This window comes from Protomyctophum bolini (assembly GCF_963924005.1).
Source record: "Protomyctophum bolini genome assembly, chromosome: 12".
Taxonomy (NCBI): Eukaryota; Metazoa; Chordata; class Actinopteri; order Myctophiformes; family Myctophidae; genus Protomyctophum; species Protomyctophum bolini.
The window spans coordinates 44,973,731-44,986,634 of NC_137873.1; the positions used below are offsets into that span (position 1 = coordinate 44,973,731).

A 12,904-nucleotide genomic window follows, 5' to 3' on the forward strand; every position below is an offset into this window, starting at 1 on the left:
TATGAAACGCGTAAGGCTGTCATTACTCCGAGTAACCACTAGAGGGAAGTGTTGGCCTAAAAGTGACAGTCATTAACAGTTTGTAGAAAGAGCCCAGTTCAACACAAGCTCTGATAAAACCCAGAAAAGCATTATTAAAGACTTGTTTACATTGGAGGTCCATCAACTCCTTCAGCTTTCCACACTTCATTTGAAGACCTGAGGCCTCCTTTTAGCCCATTTAGACCTGGTGAAACCTATACGTTATACCATTCATGCCGGGATCCACCCGTCTACATCCTTTATTTATTGTTTAAATAAGAATTTGAAGGTTTTCAGAAAACCTTCGGCTAGGTTTTAGATGGTCTAAATCTGTAAAATCCATTAACTATAAATAAATATTCCTCATCCTTGTTATGAACCATTTGATCTAAGGGTAATGGACCCATAACAGACACCCGGGTATAAATGCAATAATTTATTAACAAGAAAATAATTAATATTTACAGATATATGGCATCATGAATAAATTACAATCAACATGAAACATTACTTTTATTACATTTTTTTTTGACTATGGCGTCTTCTCGTGTATCATCAGATGTCCGGCTCCATGCTCGCCTCTCCTTGGAGGCCAGTTGGGTCAAAATACAGTACACCACATTGCGACAGCTGTAGTGAGTCTACAGTCCACCTGCCTGCTGGCAATATAGCCTGGTTGTGATATGTAGATGTGATTGATTTTTATTTGTTTTTTTAAGTCATTCTATAACAAAGTAATTTAATTTATTTTATGTATTAATTGTATTTTATATATTACTATGTTATTACTAATTTTATCACTATTTTACCAATTGTATTTATTTGATGTATTACTAATTTTACTTCATGCATTACAAATTGTATTTGTTTTATGTATTACTGTTATTACTAATTTTATTTTTTATGCATTTATTTATTTTATGCATTACTAATTTTATGCATTACTATATTGATAATTTAATTTATTTTATGTATTAGTCTATATTACCAATTATATTTATATATGTTTATTATATATATATTTATCCATTACTATGCAATTACTAATTTTATTTTATGTATTACTAATTTTATTTACCATTTTAATTTACTTTTATTTTCCTATTTTAATTTACTTTTATTTTACTATAATCTATTTTTTTATCGTTCGTTTTATCCATTTATTTATATTATCTAGTTATTTATATTGGTTTATTATTTTATTGTTTATTATTTTCAAAGAGCCCTGATTGATCACATCTACATATCACCACTACCAGTCAGGATCTGAGTGACTCAGAACCCTGGTGACCTCCAGATGGAGCCACACTGGAGACCAGCAACGTCCTAAAGAAAAGAAAGAAATGCTCATTACTACTTTGTTCATAAAACAATAGTGATTGAAATATTTATTAACAGTTTGCAGAATTACAGTACATGTCAAGCACAAACTCAATACAAAGACTGTTAACTGTAAGTGGACGACCCAATTGTCCTCACTGCATTACTGCTTGTTTTTAATGCTTTTCTTTTATCCTCCATTTCTCTGTAAAGCACTTTGAGCTGCATTTCATGTCATGAAAGGTGCTATACAAATAAAGTTTTATTATTATTATTATGAATTAAGCATTACACTTGTTTACAAGAGGGTCCACCATGTTCAATTCATCAAAACATTTAGAGACGTACAAATAAGACACTTCTATATAGTCAAAGAACAGAACAGGAATTCATCATAAAGGAGGTAAAAAGGGAAAATAAACTTATACAGTGAGGGGAAAAAGGGAGTCCAGGGATTCACATGTCTTAATGACTGTTGGTAGGGCGTTCCACATTTTGGTGGCATAGGAGTGAAAATAATTTAGTCCCTTGTTTGTGCCGAATCTGGGTTGTACATGGTTCGTTGCACTCCCTCTGGTGTTGTGGGTGTGGACTTCGTTAACATAAAGGAAGTATCTAGACAGGTACATGGGTATCTTGGTGGTGTATCGAATCTTGTGGACCAGACCCATTGCAAGATGCTGTACTCTGTCGTTGACCCTAAGCCATTTCAGCCTGTCAAAGTGGGCTGGAGTGAGGTAGGTTCGGGGGGTGAGGCCAAGTAGGAGCCTGACCAGTTTGTTTTGGGAGGTCTGGAGCCTTGTTTTAAGGGCCTTTGAGGTGCATGCATAGTCAAAGAAACCTTGTACGAGGGCTCCTGTTAAGGTCTTCAGGGTGTTTTTGTTGACCAGTGAGGAGATCCTGTAAAGGAATCTTGTTCTTTGGTTGACTTTTTTGATTACGTTGGTGGCCATTTTATCACCGGAAAGATTAGCCTCCAGGATGGAACCTAGGTAGGTAATTTAATCTTTACGTGTGATAACATTGTCACCAACTCTAACCAAGAAGCCATTTGCCTTGCTGAGATTACTATTAGATCCAAAGAGAATGGATTCAGTTTTCCCCAGGTGTAAAGATAGTTTGTTATCAGCGAGCCAGGTGCAGATTCTACCGAGTTCAGAGCTGAGGGCCTTTTCAACCTGCAGTTTGTTCCTGTCCGAGACTAGCAGTGCCGAGTCATCTGCGAACAGGAACAAGTTGCAGTCACAAGCTCATGTCATGATCATAGTGTGTGTGCGTGTGTTGTATAGTTACCTTGCTGTGATGTAACTCCAAAGGTGATCAGAAATAGTTGCTCCATCGGCTAGAAACGTGCTCTTCACCGGCATGATGATCTTGTTCCTAAAAAAAGTCTATAGTCAACCCTAACTGATTACAGAACATGATATAAAAAAACACAACTAGAAGGATTTAGGCCTGTCACAATTACCTAATCGCCAAGTATTTGAGATACTTTTTTAGAGATTAGTCATAATCGTCTCCATGTTGAAAATGTTCATATATTGTCAAACATTTTAAAGAAATAATGCAAGCAACCGATCTACAAGCTCTAAATGTGTCACTTTGTAATTTACTTCTTTTTTTAGTGTATAAAGTTATTGAATTATGCCATGTGCAGCTTTTTGTTTACAAAGCCTACAAAAGCCAAAGTTTTATTTAGAATGTTAGTATGACGCAATTAAATTGTTACTTGTAATTTATTTGAGCGACAATTAAAATCGGCCATTATAAAACCTTAAATTCTGACAGGCTTAAACAGGTTCCAGTGGCGTCTACCGAACCTTCTAGCTGCGTCCGAGCCTCCCAGCGACCCAGAAGTCCTCAGCGGGGAAAGCTCCGGATCTCGGGCATCGGCTGAGATCTCCATTCTAACAAAGAACGAAAGACACACACCCCAAATTAGCTTTTCTGTGTGTGTGTGTGTGTGTGTGTGTGTGTGTGCGTGTCCTGTCACAACATACACATGCACTTACAGTAACGTTTAAGAATAGGGATCGACCAATTATCGGCAACGGACGATTATTGGCTTTTTACGAAGCCTAATAAATAAAAAAAGCCTAACCCTAAAGCGGTTCGTACCGTTGAGTTCCTCACTGAGAAGGCCCAGGTCCGAAGTCCTCCAGCGTCTACCCAGATCTGTCCTCCGTCCTCCCATCCATCCAGGCCCAGGTCCGAAGTCCTCCAGCGTCTACCCAGATCTGTCCTCCGTCCTCCCATCCATCCAGGCCCAGGTCCGAAGTCCTCCAGCGTCTACCCAGATCTGTCCTCCGTCCTCCCATCCATCCAGGCCCAGGTCCGAAGTCCTCCAGCGTCTACCCAGATCTCCGTCCTCCGTCCTCCCATCCATGGACAGACCTGCAGATCTCCATCTCTAGAGGCTCCAGCCTCCAGCTGTGTCTATGATCTCCATCCTGAGAGAGAAAGAAACCATTAGCTCTACAAGCTCACAACACGTTGCAGTGTGAGCTTGTAGATCTGCTATTTTTGCTGAACGGAATAGGGATGCTGGGGTTGAAGTGGTTAGCAAAAGTGTCATTAAGACTTTAATTAGCTTGGAAAGCTGACAGACATTCAACCAGAGTGCCACTAGGAGGCATCAACACATGTACAGTCCTCAACATCTTTTGTAATTTGTATTCAAGTTGTTACAAAGACCAAGAGGAACGCTCATGATATGAGATATTGACTGTGCAGAGTCATTTAGATTTATCCTAAAATATTTAAAACATTTGGATTACTGTAAATGATGCCATTCTTCGTACCATAACAGTACAAAAGCAGTTATCCATCCTCAGAAACAAGCAAGAACTATTCCTACTCACAGCTCATCAGAGTCCTCTGAGGAAGCCCCCGGGGGGGGGGGGGGGGGGTGCTTTGGAACGGATCTCTGTCCAGGGAACATCAGATCTCCATTCTAACAAAGAAAAAAAAAAACACACCAAATTAGCATATGTGTGTGTATGTGTGTGTGTGTGTGTGTGTGTGTGTGTGTGCGCACTCCCTGTCCAGCAGCCGCGTTCCAGCGACGTCTACCGCGATCTTCATCCTAACAAAGAAAGATTGATTAGAGTGACCAAGAGCCAGATATATATTCTATCCTGTCACAACATATATATACATAAAACTTTTATTTATAGAGAACATTTAAACAGAAGCTAAACATATCACTTACAGTAATAAACGTTTCAGTTAGGGTTCTTTTTGACAGGCCTAACAGGGTCTTACTTTGAGTCGTCTTCAGAGGAATGCAGATTCCTGGAGAGACCTGCAGTACATCTGGAAGAAAGACATGGCCGTTATCGTCTATGAATGGCTTCATAGAAAAGAGCTTCGCACATCACTCCCTTGTTGTTGCTGCCAATAGTCTGGATAGTCTATACTTCTTATTCTTGAATTGTTTATGAATTTGATGTATTACTATGTGTTGTTGCTTACTGTAAGTCACTCTGGATGTGAGAACTGCCTAAATTGTTGAAATTCCAAGACGTGATCAATTAGGGTCATAGGGTGTTTTTACAGTCCCGCTCCTCCCCATCATATCTTGCGGTGAAGCTGGACAGAACATTGTCCTTTAAACAACACCTGACAGCGTCAAGAGAAAGACCACCGCCTGTGCCGCACCGATACGGCGTCCAGCCGGTACCGAGGCTCTGGTGTTCCCCACCGCTGAGTACTGTGCCCCAGTCTGGAGCCGTAGCCCTCATGTTGGTTTTGGGGCTTTTTATGCCTTTACCGATAGTGAACAGTATATAGACAGGAAAGGGGGAAGAGATGGGGAGTGACACGCGGCAAAGGCCGTCGGGAGTCGAACCCGCAGCACGCCCATCCGGCTGGCTTGGCAGCATAGGTGCCCAGACAGTTGAGCTAACCATCCGGGCCATACTTAAATATTTAATTGCAATTTATTTGAGAGACAATAATCGTCCAGTAAAAAGAAACCTCATAATCGTGAAAGGCCTAGAGCGGTTCTTACTGTGCGGTTCCTCACCGGGCAGGCCCAGGTCCAAAGTCCTCCGGCATCTACACAGATCTCCGTCCTAAGAAAGAAAGAAATAAGGACCAAATTAGCTTTTGTTGAGCTGCATATTCAGAACCACTTAAACCCGCTATAGATTTGATAAAACAGACCTTTAAAGAGAGCATTTGGTATATGCTCCGATTTCACTCTACACAAATTGATTTGCCAAACATAGCAGATCTACAAGCTCACAACACGTTGCAACGCGGTGTGAGCTTGTAGATCTGCTAATTTGGCTGAACGCTCCCCCCAGAATAGAGATGCTGGGGTTGAAGTGGTTAAAAAAAGTCATTAAGACTTTGATTAGCTTGGAGAGCTGACAGACATTCAACCAGTGCCACTAGGAGGAATCATACTGCCATGCTATACTTCGTACCATAACAGTACAACAGATATCCATCCCAACAAGAAATATTCCTACTCACAGCTCATCAGAAGTCCTCAGAGGAAACCCCCCGGGAGGGAAGCTTTGGAACGGATCTCTGTCCTTCCACGACGTCTACCACGACCCATCCACCCTAAGAAAGAAAGAACGAAAGATTAATTTAAGTGACCAAGAGCCAGATATACGTACATTGTGTCCTTTCACATCATACACAAAATGTATAGAGAACATTTAAAACAGAAGCCGACCATACCACTCACAGTAATAGAAAAGTCTAAGTGGTTTCTTACTTTGAGCCGCCTTCAGAGCCCCCCATGCAGATTCATCCATGGACAGCGAGAACTGCAGATGTCCACCTGTAGGGGCTCCGGTTGAGCCTCGCAGCATCTGGAATGAAGACATGGTTGTTAGTCTATGAATGGCTTTACACATCACTCACTTGTTGCTGCTGCCAAAAGGAATTTGTGATGTCTGTGTGGCGACAATTGCTGGGTCTGTCTGTTTTTTTATAATACTTACAATTTATATAGCACTTTTCAAGGTACCCAAAGTTGCTTCACAAAACAGTCAAAACAAATTTATTTGAAAATAAACTAGATTAAAAAGATTCAAAACTAGAATTCTTTGGCATGTTTGTGAAGCTTTTCGGTTCCACACCAGTAACTGCTGTTCAACACTAACAGCTACATCCACGACCTCCCTGCAACAACATCAATGAAGTATGGCTATGCAGACGACCCGAGTACTGTGTCCCAGTCTGGAGCCGTAGCTCTCATGTCAAGAAGCTGGATGCTGCCCTCAACACCGGATGGGCCACCCCAAACAAACTGCCTGCCTGTTCTCGCTGGAATCACTCCAACAGAGGTCAGACGAGAAGCAGCCACGCTGGCCCTCACTGAGAAGGCACAGCTGAGTGAATCCCAGCCATCTCCTCCACAAGGTCGTCAGAGACACCACAGCACACGTGCCTCAAGTCACAGTGCCCTTTGCCACAACACACACACACACACACACACACACACACACACACACACACACACACACACACACACCAAGTCACGGCGACCTTTGCCACAGCACACGTGCCTCAAGTCACTGTGCCCCTTTGCCACACAGGCCCAGGAACTGCTCCACACAACACCAGCTGACACCTCCAAGGCATCCTGGGTGAAGGCAAGACAGAGGGACCAGTGGAATACATTGAGGACCCCAATTATGTTCTTTGCCAGCACCTCCCCTGCAAGGAGTGGACAACCTTCAAAGCAGAAGTGGGACATCTCGGACAGTGCCCACTGTGAATGCGAGGATCCACTACAGACTGTGGAACACGTAATGACCATTTGCCCCAAATACCGGCCACCGAATGGTGATCGTGGCTTAGGTGACCTAGACAATGACACATTGTACTGGCTTGCTGCAACAGAGCTGAAGTTCTATGGACATACGGCAGAAGATGTTTAAGAAACTTATTTTTTGTAATTTTTTCGGCAAACCTTTGTGGCATTTAATAATGTGGATGTTTCTTTATTTATTGGTGAAGTTTTAGTGCCACTTGTGGCATTCTTTGAAATGTATTGACACGTTTGATATATGTTTTTGTTAGGGATGTCCGATATTATCGGCCGATAAAGGCATTAAAAATGAATAACCCTAACCCTTAATTTTACTTTATTTATTCTTTTACATTAAAAACATCTACAAGCTCACAATACAATAAGACACATGTGATCTTGTAGATCTGCTATTTTCAAAATATTTTTATACATTTGAAAACTTGAGATGAGAGATTAGATCATTTTAGATGAGACATTTTGCATAATGAGTAATTATTAATAATTACTTTTGGTATTTTAAGTACATTTTATACCAAAACCTTTGTACCTTTACTCGAGTACATGTTGAATTGTAACGGAGTATTTCTATATTGGAGTATTGCCTACTTTTATTTAAGTAAAAAGTTTGAGTTATGTTTCCACCACTGGAAAAAGCCTGCATATAATATATTTATATATATATATATCGGTATCCGTTGATATCGGCAATTAGGAGTTGGACAATATCCAACACTGACTGTCGGACATCCCTTGATTTGTGTGATTTTGTGCATCTTTTAGTGAGTTTGTGGAACAACCAAAGAGCACACCCAGTATGTATCACAAGGCTATTTCCACCAGTCAGGTGTACTTATATCTACATCTCATAAGCGGCCATGAACTAAACACTACAGATATCACAATTTGACTTTGGCAGCAGCGAGAAACGACTGATATGTGAAGCTCTTCAGCCATGCTTCTCTCTATACAAACACTCATAATGTCCACATGGACATCTTAGCAGTCAGGATGGGGTGGTTCACACAGGAGACCAGGTTCAGTGTTCCAGCAGCATCTACGGTCATCTCCATCTACATCTAGAAAGAAAGAAAGACATCAGAAGCTGACCATATCACTCACAGTAATTTTAAAAGGATCTCTGGCTAATAAGACAAATATTCCTTAACATTATACTTGCCATCTATAACTAAAATTGTAAAATATAAACCAGTTAAATATTTTATTTCTTTCATATAATCTTTTACTACATACATAGGAACTGTTCCCGTCGAAGGTTTATGATGTCCATGTGTGGTCCAGCGCTATGGAATGCACTTGCTAATAAAAAGTACTTAAAATATTGCTTTGATGCTTATATCAATTAAGCTGTTTTTGTATTAGCAAACACACGGATAGGCCTATTTCATACTGGAGTAATTCATCCGCTTCATTTACAGACATCAGTAAAACGTGACGTGACGTCCGTATTTAGAACACATCCATTATGGTTAGATCCTTCCAATCGATCCAATTTCAATACTTGTGTCCTATCAGAGTAAAGATTTCAACTTGAATGTATAGGGCCAATACAATATGCCCTTCTTTCTTTTATCACCAGAGATATACGGTTTAACAACGTGCTCACACTTTGGGACTTGGGCGTCTTGTTGTTTACTCACTTGTAGTTGTTTGTCGATGGTGATTGATGATGAGTGACTGCAACAGTGATATTATGGTAGGAGTTTGTGTCGTGTGAGTGTAATGGTTTCAAAATAAACGGGGCAAACAAAACAAGAACAGGCTCCAGACATAAACTAAATAAAGGTCTAAAAAACTGCGCTGTTTGTGCGTTGCGTGCGAGCTGTTGAAATGTGTGTCTATACTGGCGTCTTTCTCCCCACAGCTGTGGGCCTGTGGCTTAATTAAAGGGAACCATGGTGCCATTTCTCAAGGCAACCAGTGCGGGGCGCCATTTGGTCACGAATATGTCAAATCAAATAAGATGGCTCCGAGTCCTACAGTTCCAATATGTTTTGTTTTATTTTCTTATCTATGAATTGTAATGGTTTGTTGTTGGATGTTCTTTATATATTGTCACCCTTAAAGCACTTTGTGAACACCGTTTTCCAAAAGCGCTTTATAAATACATTTTATTTATTCCGTTATTATAATAACATTCAATGACAAAAAAAACCCCACAATTAAATCATGAAATCATTAATCAGTCATTTGTGTGACAGTAAATCACAACGGTGACTATGTGTACATCCATGTACATAATGCATACTAATGTGTACATCCATTAAGAGTACCATACTTGCGTATATTTAAAAAATCTGCCTATTCGGTTTCGGCCCGAATAGGCAGAACATATATCACCAAATAGTGTATGCAATTAATGAGCTGAATCAATGTTTTATATAGACCCGTAATACTGATTATTATTTAAGTTAAGTTTTGCCATAACCATTTTCTTTTGCCATAAATCACGTAGCTTTAAGGTAAGGACATGACAGCAATGGTAGGAAGAAAGATATATTATAGAATATTAATCATATTCTGTATTGTTTCCTATATTATGGTATTCGGTTCCGGTGCCTCCCTACAGCGCATGTGAAGGAAGTAAGAAATAATTTGTTTTATTTCCAACCCATTTCCCCTCACTGTATATGTATCTTTTCCCTTTTTGCTTCCTATATGATGAATTCCTGTTCTGTTCTTTAGCTATAAAGTGTATATTTGTATGTCTTTAAATGTTTTGATGAATTGAACAAGGTGGACCCTGTTGTAAACAAGTGTAATGCTTAATTGGGTCGTCCACTCACAGTTAACAGTCTTTGTATTGAGTCTGTGCTTGAAATGTACTGCAATTCTGCAAACTGTTAAATTGTATTAGCCAACATGTCTCACATGGCAGCAGCACATCCACTAACGTCCACAGGGTGGCACTGTTGGCTACGTAACACATCTGCCCCATAGATCACTGGTTCCCAAAGTCCGGGGACTTGAGGCAGTTCCAGGGGGTCCCCAGCTATAATGATATAGTTTGGCACCAAATGGACCCTTATGGGTCTGTAACTCTGAGAGTGTACACATGGAACCAAATGGACCCTTATGGGTCTGTAACTCTGAGAGTGTACACATGGAACCAAATGGACCCTTATGGGTCTGTAACTCTGAGAGTGTACACATGGAACCAAATGGACCCTTACGGGTCTGTAACTCTGAGAGTGTAACACATGGAACCAAATGGACCCTTATGGGTCTGTAACTCTGAGAGTGTACACATGGAACCAAATGGACCCTTACGGGTCTGTAACTCTGAGAGTGTACAAATGGAACCAAATGGACCCTTACGGGTCTGTAACTCTGAGAGTGTAACACATGGAACCAAATGGACCCTTATGGGTCTGTAACTCTGAGAGTGTAACACATGGAACCAAATGGACCCTTATGGGTCTGTAACTCTGAGAGTGTAACGCATGGAACCAAATGGACCCTTATGGGTTTGTAACTCTGAGAGTGTACAAATGGAACCAAATGGACCCTTACAGGTCTGTAACTCTGAGAGTGTACAAATGGAACCAAATGGACCCTTATGGGTCTGTAACTCTGAGAGTGTACAAATGGAACCAAATGGACCCTTATGGGTCTGTAACTCTGAGAGTGTAACACATCGAACCAAATGGACCCGCAGAGTTATACATCAACATTGATTTTACAACATAAATTGGGGATCCCAGAAATAGAAATGCCATTAAACGGGGATCCGTAGACTAATGCATGTCATGGGAGGTCCTTGAATTGAATTGGAAATGGTTGGAAATCACTGTTAGAGCTGTAATTAGGGGGTCCCTGGCATATATATTCTAATGGGGAGGTGGTCCGTGGAGCTAATGAGTGTCGAGTTGGGGGTCCTCGACATGAAATGGTTGGGGACCCAGTGCTGTAGAGCCTCTATTGACAATGTTAATGTAATAAATAAAGGACCCCCTCAATATGAAAAAAGGGGTGAAAACCTAAAAAAAATCTCTGATCATTGATATATTGATCATTAATATATGTAAAGCGCCTTGTATAAACTGGCTCTGCATCAGGCCTGGGCAACTTTGACGAGGGCACGTCTATGGCCGTTTTTAGCCCAATAAGGAGTGCATTTTGTGAAAACCCCCTAGTTCGACAGGTCACATGTCACGGAAAGCACAAGGAAAGTTTTTGACAATTTCTGCCAGAAGATGTTAATGTAAAGAAAATGGTCAGCAAGTGGATTCATGAATGTTACTGTATGTATATAGACAATATTTTGAATATAACCCAGGCTAACATAAAAGACAAGTCGTACACGCACACACGCGAACACTGGACTTTTCTGTCATGGACATTTATTTTTCTTGATTGATTTATTGAGGCTTTTAATTCTGTATGATGACATCATGGTGGTGAGGACAGCGTGTAATACTTAATGGTGATTCAGAACAGAAGAAAATCACATGATGTGAAACCCAGAAACAAAGTTAAAGTCTGTGCCGTTGAATGGGTTAACCCATTCTGACCTGAGATCAGATTCATACGAGGTTTCCACTGGACACACACTGGTCTGATGAACCCATTCTGACCTGAGAGCAGATTCTAAAAATGTCAGTCGTTCTTCGATTTTTCAAAAAATAGCAGACCTACAAGCTCGTAGCGCGCCACTCGGTGGCGCGCTATGAGCTTGTAGATCTGCTATTTTTCAATAGCTAAAGCATAACATGATGCTGACACCAAAATGGGTTCCCGTTCAGAATGGGTTAAAGGTACTGCAAGAGATATCCTTTTGGTTAAAACAAAACATTTTGTTAAAATTTGAATCCCTCTATCTGGCAGTAATCACTGCTATAGTGTGTGTTCAGTAACAGAGGTCTCCAACTCTTTAACTTTAATTTAGGCCTGACGTCGAAATAAAAAAAACGTTCACTCTGAAAGTATATATAAATAAAAAGATTTGTGCCGCATTTTTACCATTTTTCTAAAATAGCAGACCTACAAGCTCGTAGCACGGCACTCGGTGGCACGCTATGAGCTTGTAGATCTGCTATTTTCTAATGGCTAAAGTATAACATAGTGTTTAGTTAAAACACCAAAAAGGGTTCCCGCCCAGAATGGGTTGAACAGGAAAAAAAAACAAAGATTTTCAGGTAGGTGACAAAAAAAGAGAGTAGCTCTATTTATGAGCTTAATTCTTTGAGTGTTCCAGTTTCAATAGTTGTTGCCAGCTCATTTCTTCACAATTCCACTTGTTTAATCCGTATCCTGGCTGCGCTCTCTGCCCTGATTGGATGAAAGTGGTATCCCAGTTTCGAACTTCTGAAAATGTATTTTCCGTTTTAACCCATTTTGGGGGCGGGAAGGGAACGCCCTTTTGGTGTTTTAAGCATTATACTTTAGCTATTGAAAAATAGCAGATCTACAAGCTCTACGAGCGTCTACGAGCTTGTAGGTCTGCTATTTTTTTTTTAAATCAGGAAATTGTTGCGCAAATCTTTGATTATACCGGTAGATTTCTTTCTGAGCGAACGTTTTTAACTCAAATCTTTGCTTCTGAGGCGGTCCCTGGAACTACATATTTTCAGATGGGGGTCGGCGACCAAATACATATAATTCTTGGGGTCCTTGACATTAAATATTGAGCACCACTGATATAGAAACATGAGTTCTTTCAGAAAACTGTCAGGATTCTTTTTAAATTCCGACGTCAAGACCTCTGTTCCTGAACACACACTCTATATAGCAACGATTACTGTCACAATATGGAGCTATTTAACACTT

General features: G+C 40.4%; 1 long non-coding RNA gene across 1 annotated transcript; it reads right to left on the reverse strand.

The window, feature by feature from the left end:
* Positions 1-1,173: 1,173 nt before the first annotated feature.
* On the reverse strand, positions 1,174-4,281 carry LOC308325573. The gene is made up of 5 exons (XR_013965041.1): positions 4,203-4,281; positions 3,460-3,791; positions 3,162-3,248; positions 2,635-2,721; positions 1,174-1,347 (listed from the first exon to the last, which is right to left on the reverse strand). It is a non-coding gene; the product is annotated as an uncharacterized lncRNA (long non-coding RNA).
* Between the last annotated feature and the right edge of the window lie 8,623 nt (positions 4,282-12,904).